The 11,866-nt window shown below is 39.7% G+C and overlaps 1 long non-coding RNA gene across 1 annotated transcript; it reads right to left on the reverse strand.

The window, feature by feature from the left end:
* Positions 1–8,584: 8,584 nt before the first annotated feature.
* On the reverse strand, positions 8,585–11,169 carry LOC138190794 (uncharacterized). Its single transcript, XR_011176874.1, has 4 exons — positions 10,856–11,169; positions 10,471–10,572; positions 10,147–10,243; positions 8,585–9,691 (listed from the first exon to the last, which is right to left on the reverse strand). It is a non-coding gene; the product is annotated as an uncharacterized lncRNA (long non-coding RNA).
* Positions 11,170–11,866: the final 697 nt, after the last annotated feature.

The raw sequence follows: 11,866 nt of genomic DNA on the forward strand, positions 1-11,866 counted from the left end.
ACATGTATATGCTGTCCTAGTACGATATTAATATATATGATCCATTTACGATTAATACATGATGCATACCATAAATTACATAATTTTCCGGGAGACAAACTAGATTATCTACAATAATCGGCTATAATACGAAAGCAGAAGAATTATTCATTTCGAAATAGAATTTTATTTGACACGCGCTAGATGTATTCCATAACATTAATATTCATAATTATTCCAACAACTTTTCATTTGCTCTCTCGATATTGAATTTTCGCAGGCATAGAATCGAAACGCTGTTTTAGCTAGTCGCAAGTGAAGTATCTACGTTGGGTAAAGAAGCAAAGTTGTTTTTCGAGAAGTGTTCGTATGGAAAAAAATTCAGAGTAACTGTAATACATCACGAAAGCGCTAATTTTGATCGAAATGAAATGGATGCTCCGTATATGAGACAGTATTTAACGCAGTGTCCTGATTTGAAGACCTAAACAGGTGATTACCGGTGATTTTTATTTATTTTTTTTGATAGGGAGATCTTATACGGGAGATCAACGGGAGAGAAGATACGAGGAAAAAAGCACCTGCTGAAAAATGTCGAAAACACAGGTTATCGTTTTTTGGCTGTAACTTTCGATGCGTCGATCGCAGCGTATTGGGACTGCGCCCAATCGATTTCTCTCGCAAAATTACGTCGGAACAGTGCCACAATTAATTTATTCCAGCACTTTTGAAAATCGCGAAAATTTTTACCAAATATGCAAAGGGATTAGCCTTACTTTTTTTTGGGGCAAAAAACTTTTGGTCTCAGATTCGATTTAAATGACCCTTATCTGACCAATTGGACCCTCAGAAACTCAGAAATCGCAGCGAAAAGAGCGTAGGTCCAACAGGAAAGAAGTTACGAAGGAAAATGCACGTGCTTAAAAATGTCGAAATCTGAGGTTCTGGTTTTTTGGCTGTAACTTTTTATCCGCTGCTCGCAGCGTATCAGGACTGCGCTTAATCGATTTGTCTCGCAAAATTGCGTCCGAATAGTGCCAGAAAAAATTTATTCGAGCACTTTTCAAATATTAATCCTCACGTAATATTTTTGATGTGTTCTGATACTGAAAATATTTATTGCTATTCCAGGTACAACCCGAGGTGGCTATCGGTGGTTGTTCGAGGTGGTTGGCGATTGTTGGAGGTGGTCGGAGGTGGACGAGGACGAGGACGAACTGAACTGAGTCTCAAAGCCCTGTTGACATAAAAGCAGCTATTTGATAGAAATTATAGTTTATAGTTTACACAGCCAATTGCATGATATTTCATTATAAATATATATGTTTCAATGTATTTAGGAATAATTTATCAAATATACAGAGGTCATGTGCAAATAAAAAATGAATTGATTCGACCGCAGTTTGATGTATTCATTAGAGCTTTAACAATAAATTTAAGCTTTGTTACTTCTTTTATTTTATTATGGACAATCGAAAACATTTCCGACTAATCGTGCTGTGGAAGCATGGGGATTAAACCAAATGTAGCAAAAGATTAGAAACAGTGTATGTAGAGTACGGGTATTTTTCTAATAATGCAGATAGAATAGAATACCACGCCTTGCGAATTAGCTTTCCAGTCAGAGATGAATGATGAATTTTAAGGACTGCATTATCGTTGTTGAATACTCTATGCCTCATGGGAAAAGAAAATCTGTAACGACAAACTTGATGCACCGGATCATCGTCGACTTTAACTTTCGAAATGTCCTACCATTTCCGAACACCTCCAAACATCCTATTTACCTATATTACCAGATTAGCTATGATATGAAAATAGAAGAATTATTCATTTCGAAATGGGATTCTATTCGACGCGCGCTCGATGTATTCCATAACATTAGTATTCATAATTATTCGAACAACTTTTCATTTGCTCTCTCGATATTGAAGTTTCATAGGCATAGAATCGAAACGTTGTTTTAGCTGGTCGCAAGTAAAGTATCTGTGTTGGGTGGAGGAGCAGAATTGTTTTTCGAAAAGTATTCGGATGGAAAAAAATTCAGAGTAACTGTAATACATCACGGATGCGCCAAGTTTGATTAAGATGAAACGGATGCTTCGTATATGAGACGGTATTTAACGCTGCGTAGTGATTTAAAGACCTAGAAAGGTGATAGGGAGAGAAAGAACGACGCTTCTTAACATTCCGAGTGTATTTTAACACACATTTGAAAGATACGAGCGAAATTTTTCATCATCCAACAAGCCGAGCCGATCACTGAAGAATATATCCTCAGTCAACGGCTGACCATCGAAGGGCCTGGCCGCTTGAGTCTGGAATCGGCAGGAGAGATGAAGTGCGTATTTCTTGTATGAAACGTGAAAACTAAAAGCATTATACATCATATCATATCATCATACATCGTACACCATACATCATACACCATACATCATACATCATACATCGTACATCATACATCATCATACATAGTATCAGAGTTCGAAACCATAGTTTGGATGTCGGGCGTTCAGAAAGTGACGTCAGCAATTCAAAATCAGCTAGCCGAATTCCTCAGTCGGGAACGAACCGCGCAGTAGAGCGGACGGATGAGAGTCGCGCTCCGCAAACTTCGAGTACCGGGTTCTCAACCTCCCGGATCCCGCGCTTCGGGTCCGCTACGTATTTCGAGTACCGGGTTCTCAACCTCCCGGATCCCGCGCTTCGGGTCCGCTACGCGGTGAAACTCGACTTCCAGGATAAGCGCTCCGTGGTTCCTGGTTCACGTTTACAATAAATTATTTCAATTCGTTTTTCGCGCAACCCCAAATTCGGTAGCTGTCAGTCCGCTAATAAAATTTCTCGACTTCCAGGATAAGCGCTCCGTGGTTCCTGGTTCACGTTTACAATAAATTATTTCAATTCGTTTTTCGCGCAACCCCAAATTCGGTAGCTGTCAGTCCGCTAATAAAATTTCTCGACTTCCAGGATAAGCGCTCCGTGGTTCCTTGTTCACGTTTACAATAAATTATTTCAATTCGTTTTTCGCGCAACCCCAAATTCGGTAGCTGTCAGTCCGCTAATAAAATTTCTCGACTTCCAGGATAAGCGCTCCGTGGTTCCTTGTTCACGTTTACAATAAATTATTTCAATTCGTTTTTCGCGCAACCCCAAATTCGGTAGCTGTCAGTCCGCTAATAAAATTTCTCGACTTCCAGGATAAGCGCTCCGTGGTTCCTGGTTCACGTTTACAATAAATTATTTCAATTCGTTTTTCGCGCAACCCCAAATTCGGTAGCTGTCAGTCCGCTAATAAAATTTCTCGACTTCCAGGATAAGCGCTCCGTGGTTCCTGGTTCACGTTTACAATAAATTATTTCAATTCGTTTTTCGCGCAACCCCAAATTCGGTAGCTGTCAGTCCGCTAATAAAATTTCTCGACTTCCAGGATAAGCGCTCCGTGGTTCCTGGTTCACGTTTACAATAAATTATTTCAATTCGTTTTTCGCGCAACCCCAAATTCGGTAGCTGTCAGTCCGCTAATAAAATTTCTCGACTTCCAGGATAAGCGCTCCGTGGTTCCTGGTTCACGTTTACAATAAATTATTTCAATTCGTTTTTCGCGCAACCCCAAATTCGGTAGCTGTCAGTCCGCTAATAAAATTTCTCGACTTCCAGGATAAGCGCTCCGTGGTTCCTTGTTCACGTTTACAATAAATTATTTCAATTCGTTTTTCGCGCAACCCCAAATTCGGTAGCTGTCAGTCCGCTAATAAAATTTCTCGACTTCCAGGATAAGCGCTCCGTGGTTCCTGGTTCATGTTTACAATAAATTATTTCAATTCGTTTTTCGCGCAACCCCAAATTCGGTAGCTGTCAGTCCGCTAATAAAATTTCTATAACTTTACAATCTTCTTATAATCTTTTTGGTAAAATATGTCGATAAAAAAATTATATCAAACCTTACACATTATTTTTGATTTGTTTTCACACTGAAAATATTTATTAGTATTCGAGGTATAACTCGAGGTGGTTGGCGGTTTTCGTTGGAGGTAGTTAGGGGTAATCTCGGTGATTCAGGACGAGGAGGACGAGGATTTGTGCTGGGTGAGTAAAACACTTTTATAATATTTGATGGCAATTGTAATTATATTTCATCTGAAATATTACAAACTTGTCACGTTTACAATAAATTATTTCAATTCATTTTTCGTGCAAGCACATATTCAGTAGCTATAAATAATCTTATACAATTTATTATATTATTAATTAATTAATTAATATTCTTATAATATTTAATGGCAATTGTAATTATATTTTATCTGAAATATTACAAACTTGTCACGTTTACAATAAATTACTTCAATTCATTTTTCGTGCAAGCACATATTCAGTAGCTATAAATAATCTTATACAATTTATTATATTATTAATTAATTAATTAATATTCTTATAATATTTAATGGCAATTGTAATTATATTTCATCTGAAATATTACAAACTTGTCACGTTTACAATAAATTATTTCAATTCATTTTTCGTGCAAGCACATATTCAGTAGCTATGAATAATCTTGTACAATTTATTATATTATCAATTAATTGATTAATTACATTAATCCTTACACAATATTTTTGATGTGTTCCTATACTGAAAATATTCATTACTATTCCAGGTATTACCCGAGGTGGTCGGAGGTGGACGAGGAGGAGGACGAGCTGGACGAGGAGGAGGACCAGGTGGACGAGGAGGAGGACGAGGTGGACGAGGAGGAGGCGGGGTGGGTCGTGGGAGAGGACCTCTCCTCTCCTCAGAGGACGGGAGGGGGAGGGGCAGGGAAGGGGGAGAGGTGGGTGGGGAGGGGGAAGGGAAGGGATGGGAAGGGGTGGGAAGGGGTGGGGAGGGGAGGGGAGGGCGGCGGGGAGGGGGCGGGAGGGAGGGGGAGAGGGAGGGAGGGAGGGAGGGAGGGCGGGTGGGTGGGAGGGAGGGAGGGAGGGAGGGAGGGAGGGCGGGGGGAAGGAAGGAGGGGACGGATGTCAGTGCAAGCCCATTAGAGTTAATAGAGCAGAACACGCCCGCCCGCCCGCCCGTCCCTTCCCTCACCCTCCCGCCCTCCCTCCCTCCCTCCCTCCCTCCCTCCCTCCCTCCCTCCCGCCCTCCCGCCTCCCAACCCCCTCCCCCCCTGCCCCTCCCCTCCCCTCCCCTCCCCACCCCACCCCACCCCTTCCCTTCCCTTCCCTTCCCTTCCCTTCCCTTCCCTTCCCTTCCCTTCCCTTCCCTTCCCTTCCCTTCCACCTCTCCCCCTTCCCTGCCCCGCCCCCTCCCCTCCTCTGAGGAGAGGAGAGGTCCTCTCCCACGACCCACCCCGCCTCCTCCTCGTCCACCTCGTCCTCCTCCTCGTCCACCTGGTCCTCCTCCTCGTCCAGCTCGTCCTCCTCGTCCACCTCCGACCACCTCGGGTAATACCTGGAATAGTAATGAATATTTTTAGTATAGGAACACATCAAAAATATTGTGTAAGGATTAATGTAATTAATCAATAATTAATAATATAATAAATTGTACAAGATTATTCATAGCTACTGAATATGTGCTTGCACGAAAAATGAATTGAAATAATTTATTGTAAATGTGACAAGTTTGTAATATTTCAGATGAAATATAATTACAATTGCCATTAAATATTATAAGAATATTAATTAATTAATTAATAATATAATAAATTGTATAAGATTATTTATAGCTACCGAATATGTGCTTGCACGAAAAATGAATTAAAATAATTTATTGTAAATGTGACAAGTTTGTAATATTTCAGATGAAATATAATTACAATTGCCATCAAATATTATAAAAGTGTTTTACTCACCCAGCAACCTTATCCTGGAAGTTGAGAAATTTTATTAGCGGACTGACAGCTACCGAATTTGGGGTTGCGCGAAAAACGAATTGAAATAATTTATTGGAAACGTGAACCAGGAACCACGGAGCGCTTATCCTGGAAGTCGAGAAATTTTATTAGCGGACTGACAGCTACCGAATTTGGGGTTGCGCGAAAAACGAATTGAAATAATTTATTGTAAACGTGAACCAGGAACCACGGAGCGCTTATCCTGGAAGTCGAGAAATTTTATTAGCGGACTGACAGCTACCGAATTTGGGGTTGCGCGAAAAACGAATTGAAATAATTTATTGTAAACGTGAACAAGGAACCACGGAGCGCTTATCCTGGAAGTCGAGAAATTTTATTAGCGGACTGACAGCTACCGAATTTGGGGTTGCGCGAAAAACGAATTGAAATAATTTATTGTAAACGTGAACCAGGAACCACGGAGCGCTTATCCTGGAAGTCGAGAAATTTTATTAGCGGACTGACAGCTACCGAATTTGGGGTTGCGCGAAAAACGAATTGAAATAATTTATTGTAAACGTGAACAAGGAACCACGGAGCGCTTATCCTGGAAGTCGAGAAATTTTATTAGCGGACTGACAGCTACCGAATTTGGGGTTGCGCGAAAAACGAATTGAAATAATTTATTGTAAACGTGAACCAGGAACCACGGAGCGCTTATCCTGGAAGTCGAGAAATTTTATTAGCGGACTGACAGCTACCGAATTTGGGGTTGCGCGAAAAACGAATTGAAATAATTTATTGTAAACGTGAACAAGGAACCACGGAGCGCTTATCCTGGAAGTCGAGAAATTTTATTAGCGGACTGACAGCTACCGAATTTGGGGTTGCGCGAAAAACGAATTGAAATAATTTATTGTAAACGTGAACCAGGAACCACGGAGCGCTTATCCTGGAAGTCGAGAAATTTTATTAGCGGACTGACAGCTACCGAATTTGGGGTTGCGCGAAAAACGAATTGAAATAATTTATTGTAAACGTGAACAAGGAACCACGGAGCGCTTATCCTGGAAGTCGAGAAATTTTATTAGCGGACTGACAGCTACCGAATTTGGGGTTGCGCGAAAAACGAATTGAAATAATTTATTGTAAACGTGAACCAGGAACCACGGAGCGCTTATCCTGGAAGTCGAGAAATTTTATTAGCGGACTGACAGCTACCGAATTTGGGGTTGCGCGAAAAACGAATTGAAATAATTTATTGTAAACGTGAACAAGGAACCACGGAGCGCTTATCCTGGAAGTCGAGAAATTTTATTAGCGGACTGACAGCTACCGAATTTGGGGTTGCGCGAAAAACGAATTGAAATAATTTATTGTAAACGTGAACCAGGAACCACGGAGCGCTTATCCTGGAAGTCGAGAAATTTTATTAGCGGACTGACAGCTACCGAATTTGGGGTTGCGCGAAAAACGAATTGAAATAATTTATTGTAAACGTGAACAAGGAACCACGGAGCGCTTATCCTGGAAGTCGAGAAATTTTATTAGCGGACTGACAGCTACCGAATTTGGGGTTGCGCGAAAAACGAATTGAAATAATTTATTGTAAACGTGAACAAGGAACCACGGAGCGCTTATCCTGGAAGTCGAGAAATTTTATTAGCGGACTGACAGCTACCGAATTTGGGGTTGCGCGAAAAACGAATTGAAATAATTTATTGTAAACGTGAACCAGGAACCACGGAGCGCTTATCCTGGAAGTCGAGTTTCACCGCGTAGCGGACCCGAAGCGCGGGATCCGGGAGGTTGAGAACCCGGTACTCGAAATACGTAGCGGACCCGAAGCGCGGGATCCGGGAGGTTGAGAACCCGGTACTCGAAGTTTGCGGAGCGCGACTCTCATCCGTCCGCTCTACTGCGCGGTTCGTTCCAGACTGAGGAATTCGGCTAGCTGATTTTGAATTGCTGACGTCACTTTCTGAACGCCCGACATCCAAACTATGGTTTCGAACTCTGATACTATGTATGATGATGTATGATGTACGATGTATGATGTATGATGTATGGTGTATGATGTATGGTGTACGATGTATGATGATATGATATGATGTATAATGCTTTTAGTTTTCACGTTTCATACAAGAAATACGCACTTCATCTCTCCTGCCGATTCCAGACTCAAGCGGCCAGGCCCTTCGATGGTCAGCCGTTGACTGAGGATATATTCTTCAGTGATCGGCTCGGCTTGTTGGATGATGAAAAATTTCGCTCGTATCTTTCAAATGTGTGTTAAAATACACTCGGAATGTTAAGAAGCGTCGTTCTTTCTCTCCCTATCACCTTTCTAGGTCTTTAAATCACTACGCAGCGTTAAATACCGTCTCATATACGAAGCATCCGTTTCATCTTAATCAAACTTGGCGCATCCGTGATGTATTACAGTTACTCTGAATTTTTTTCCATCCGAATACTTTTCGAAAAACAATTCTGCTCCTCCACCCAACACAGATACTTTACTTGCGACCAGCTAAAACAACGTTTCGATTCGATGCCTATGAAACTTCAATATCGAGAGAGCAAATGAAAAGTTGTTCGAATAATTATGAATACTAATGTTATGGAATACATCGAGCGCGCGTCGAATAGAATCCCATTTCGAAATGAATAATTCTTCTCTTTTCATATCATAGCTAATCTGGTAATGTAGGTAAATAGGATGGTTGGAGGTGTTCGGAAATGGTAGGACATTTCAAAAGTTAAAGTCGACGATGATCCGGTGCATCAATTTTATCGTTTATTTGATAAATTATTCCTAAATACATTGAAACATATGTATTTGTAATGAAATATCATGCAATGGGCTGTGTAAACTATAAACTATAATTTCTATCAAATAGCTGCTTTTATGTCAACAGAGCTTTGAGACTCAGTTAAGTTGGATCTCGATTTTTGCCATCGTATGTAGGACATTGGGTTACAAGAACAAATGCGAATTACGAAGAACTCCGTATTAGAGATAAGGATATTTCAGTTCAAGTATACCTATACACAGAAATCCGTATGTGAATGTACTAAAACCTCTGTGTTTATTGTAAAAATCTAGTTTTAAATATGTGTACATATGTATATACACATGCATAAGTATACATATACATATACGAGTATACACATGCATGTACATAAATAATTGCCAAAAAATCAGAAACACTCACAACTTGTCGCAAATAGAGTAAAACGTAAGGTTAATAATATACAAATTACACAAGCGCACCATAAAACGTGGCAAGGGCAATCCTAGTGCAGTGATTGTATAAACTGAAGAAATATACATTTACATATACATGATATAAATTAATAGTCTAGAAAAGAGTATTTAGAGAGCTTATCTAATTCCGATCTTGTCACAATAGATCATTAACATAATCAATATACGGTTAAAGCTGTATTAGCTACATTCACTATTAGAGATAATATTATTTCTCCATTTTTATAGTTATTTAATTTCTTGTACAATAATTTTTCAAATTTCACCACAAAATGCCCAACGAGTTCTCGTGCTGCAAACACGAGTCAAATTACCTTACAGATGGCATTACATTGATTTTTGTCTTCTCGCGTCGAGTTATAAATACAGAGAAATCTCAATGAGAGCTCATTTCTATAAGATTTATTGTAGTGTTATATTCGTAGCTGTACCTGTTATTCTATATTATATACTGTCCTAAATTTTAAACACACGGCACAACAATGGCTGAAAGCACAATGGCAAGAAGAGAGGAGCAATTGCATCTTAATCAATCTTTTCTTCTTTACACGTAGCACAGCGATGTCACGTCGGAGGATATGTACTAGTGGATCACTAGGTGGGGCACAGAACTGAAACATAATTATGTTAAAAATCTTCAACATCTCTTACAGAAAGTAGGTACGTTGCCAGACCCTATATATCAACAATGAATATTCATAGAGGCTATATTCATAAATACTTACAAAAGTAAGCTAATATTTTACCTGCAATTGCTTATTACTGATAACTTGATATGATAATATCCCCTTCCCACCCCTCCCCGCCCCTCACACGACCCACCCCGCCCTACCTACTTCTGCTCCTAGTCCTACTCCTACTACGACGACTACTCCTATTCCTACTCCGACTACTCCTACTCCTAATCCCACTCCAACTCCTACTATTCCTACTTCTACTCATATTCCTACTCCGAGTCCTATTCCTACCACTACTCCTACTTCTACTCCTATTTCTACATCTTCCCCTGATCCTACTCCTGATGCTGATTCTACTTCATCAAATATTGTAAAAATGTTAAACTCACCGAGCACGAATCCTCGTCCTCCACCTCGTCCAGCTCGACCACCTCCAACCACCGCCAACCACCCCCGACGACCACTGCTAACCACTTCGGGTTATAACTGGAATGGTAATAAATATTTTCAGTACAAGAACACATCAAAAGTATTATGTAAGGATTAATATAATTAGTAATCTATTAATACGTAATAAATTTCATGAGCTACTAAATATGTGCTTGCACAAAAAATGAATTGAAATAATTCACTGTGTACATGACAAGTTTGAAATATTTTAGATGAAATATAATTACAATTGCCATCAGATATTATAAAAATGTTTTACTCACCGAGCATAAATCCTCGTCCTCCTCCACCACCTTGTTCTCCACGTCTTCCTCGTCCTCCTTCTTGTCCACCTCAGACCACCTCGAACACCCACCGATAACGACCTCGGGTTATACATGGAATAGTAATAAATATTTTCAGTATTAGAACACATCAAAAATATTATGTAACGAATAATATCATTTTTTTATGGACAGATTTTACCAAGAAGATTATGAGAAAATTAGAAAAAATTATAGAAATTTTACTAGCACGATGATAGCTACTGAATTACGACTTGGGCGAAATATGAATTGAAATAATTTATTGCAAACATAACAAGTTCAAAAATTTTGGATAGAATAAAATCACAATTGCCATTGAATAGTAGAAAAATGTTATACTCACCGTGCAGAAATCCTTGTTCTCTTCGTCCACCTTGTTCTCCTCGTCTTCCTTGTCCTCCGAGAGTCGAGTTTCATCAGGTAGCGGACCTGGAGCGTAGAAACTACGGAGCACTTGTCCCTAAAGTCGAGTTGCACCAGGTAGCTGGAATAAATTCTTTCATGCACTATTCCGACGTAATTTTGCGAGAGAAATCGATTGGGCGCAGTCCCAATACGCTGCGATAAACGGATCATGAGTTATAGCCAAAAAACGAGAACCAGCGTTTTCGACATATTTCAGCAGGTGCTTTTTCCTTCGTATTTCTCTCCTGTTGATCCGACGCTCTGTTCGCTGCGTTTTGTGAGTTCCTGGGGGTTCAATTGGTCAGATAAGGGTCATTTAAATCGAATCTAAGACTAAAAATTTTTGGTCGAAAAATGAAGAAATAGTAAGGCTACTTCTACCTCTGATCCTACCCCTACTCCTACTCCTACTCCTACGGCGTCGCTCGTAGCGCTGGTTTTATCTGTTGCAATGTTTAATTAAAAAATGAGTATACCCATAAGTACACCTCTCTATACGTTCGCTCTCTATACGACAATTCGCTTTAACGCCCTTTTTACTTATGGCACTTATTCGATCTACAACCCACATTGTTTCATTATACGGCCAGTAAAAAGTATTTTTAGTAAACTATATCACTTTATAAAAAATTGGAATAAATCCAACTGAATTTGTATGGGTTTGTGTAAAAATAATTGATTCGTTATACGGCTTTGCAAAAACTTACCTTCTATGTCAGAGGCTTATGTTCAATTCGCTGGCGAAGGATTTTCGTTCAAATCTTTCGTAATATATTCCCAGATTACTGACAGATTAAATTTAATGTTCACGTTATTAGACTTATTCACTTATGATTCGACAGCATAACTGTTTTTAGTTTATTACAAATCCCCAAATGGACATTTGACTGTATTGAATAAATTTCGAACCATTCAACATTATGTATATTCAATACAATGATATTTTGTG

This window comes from Neodiprion pinetum, chromosome 4 (assembly GCF_021155775.2).
Source record: "Neodiprion pinetum isolate iyNeoPine1 chromosome 4, iyNeoPine1.2, whole genome shotgun sequence".
NCBI lineage: Eukaryota > Metazoa > Arthropoda > Insecta > Hymenoptera > Diprionidae > Neodiprion > Neodiprion pinetum.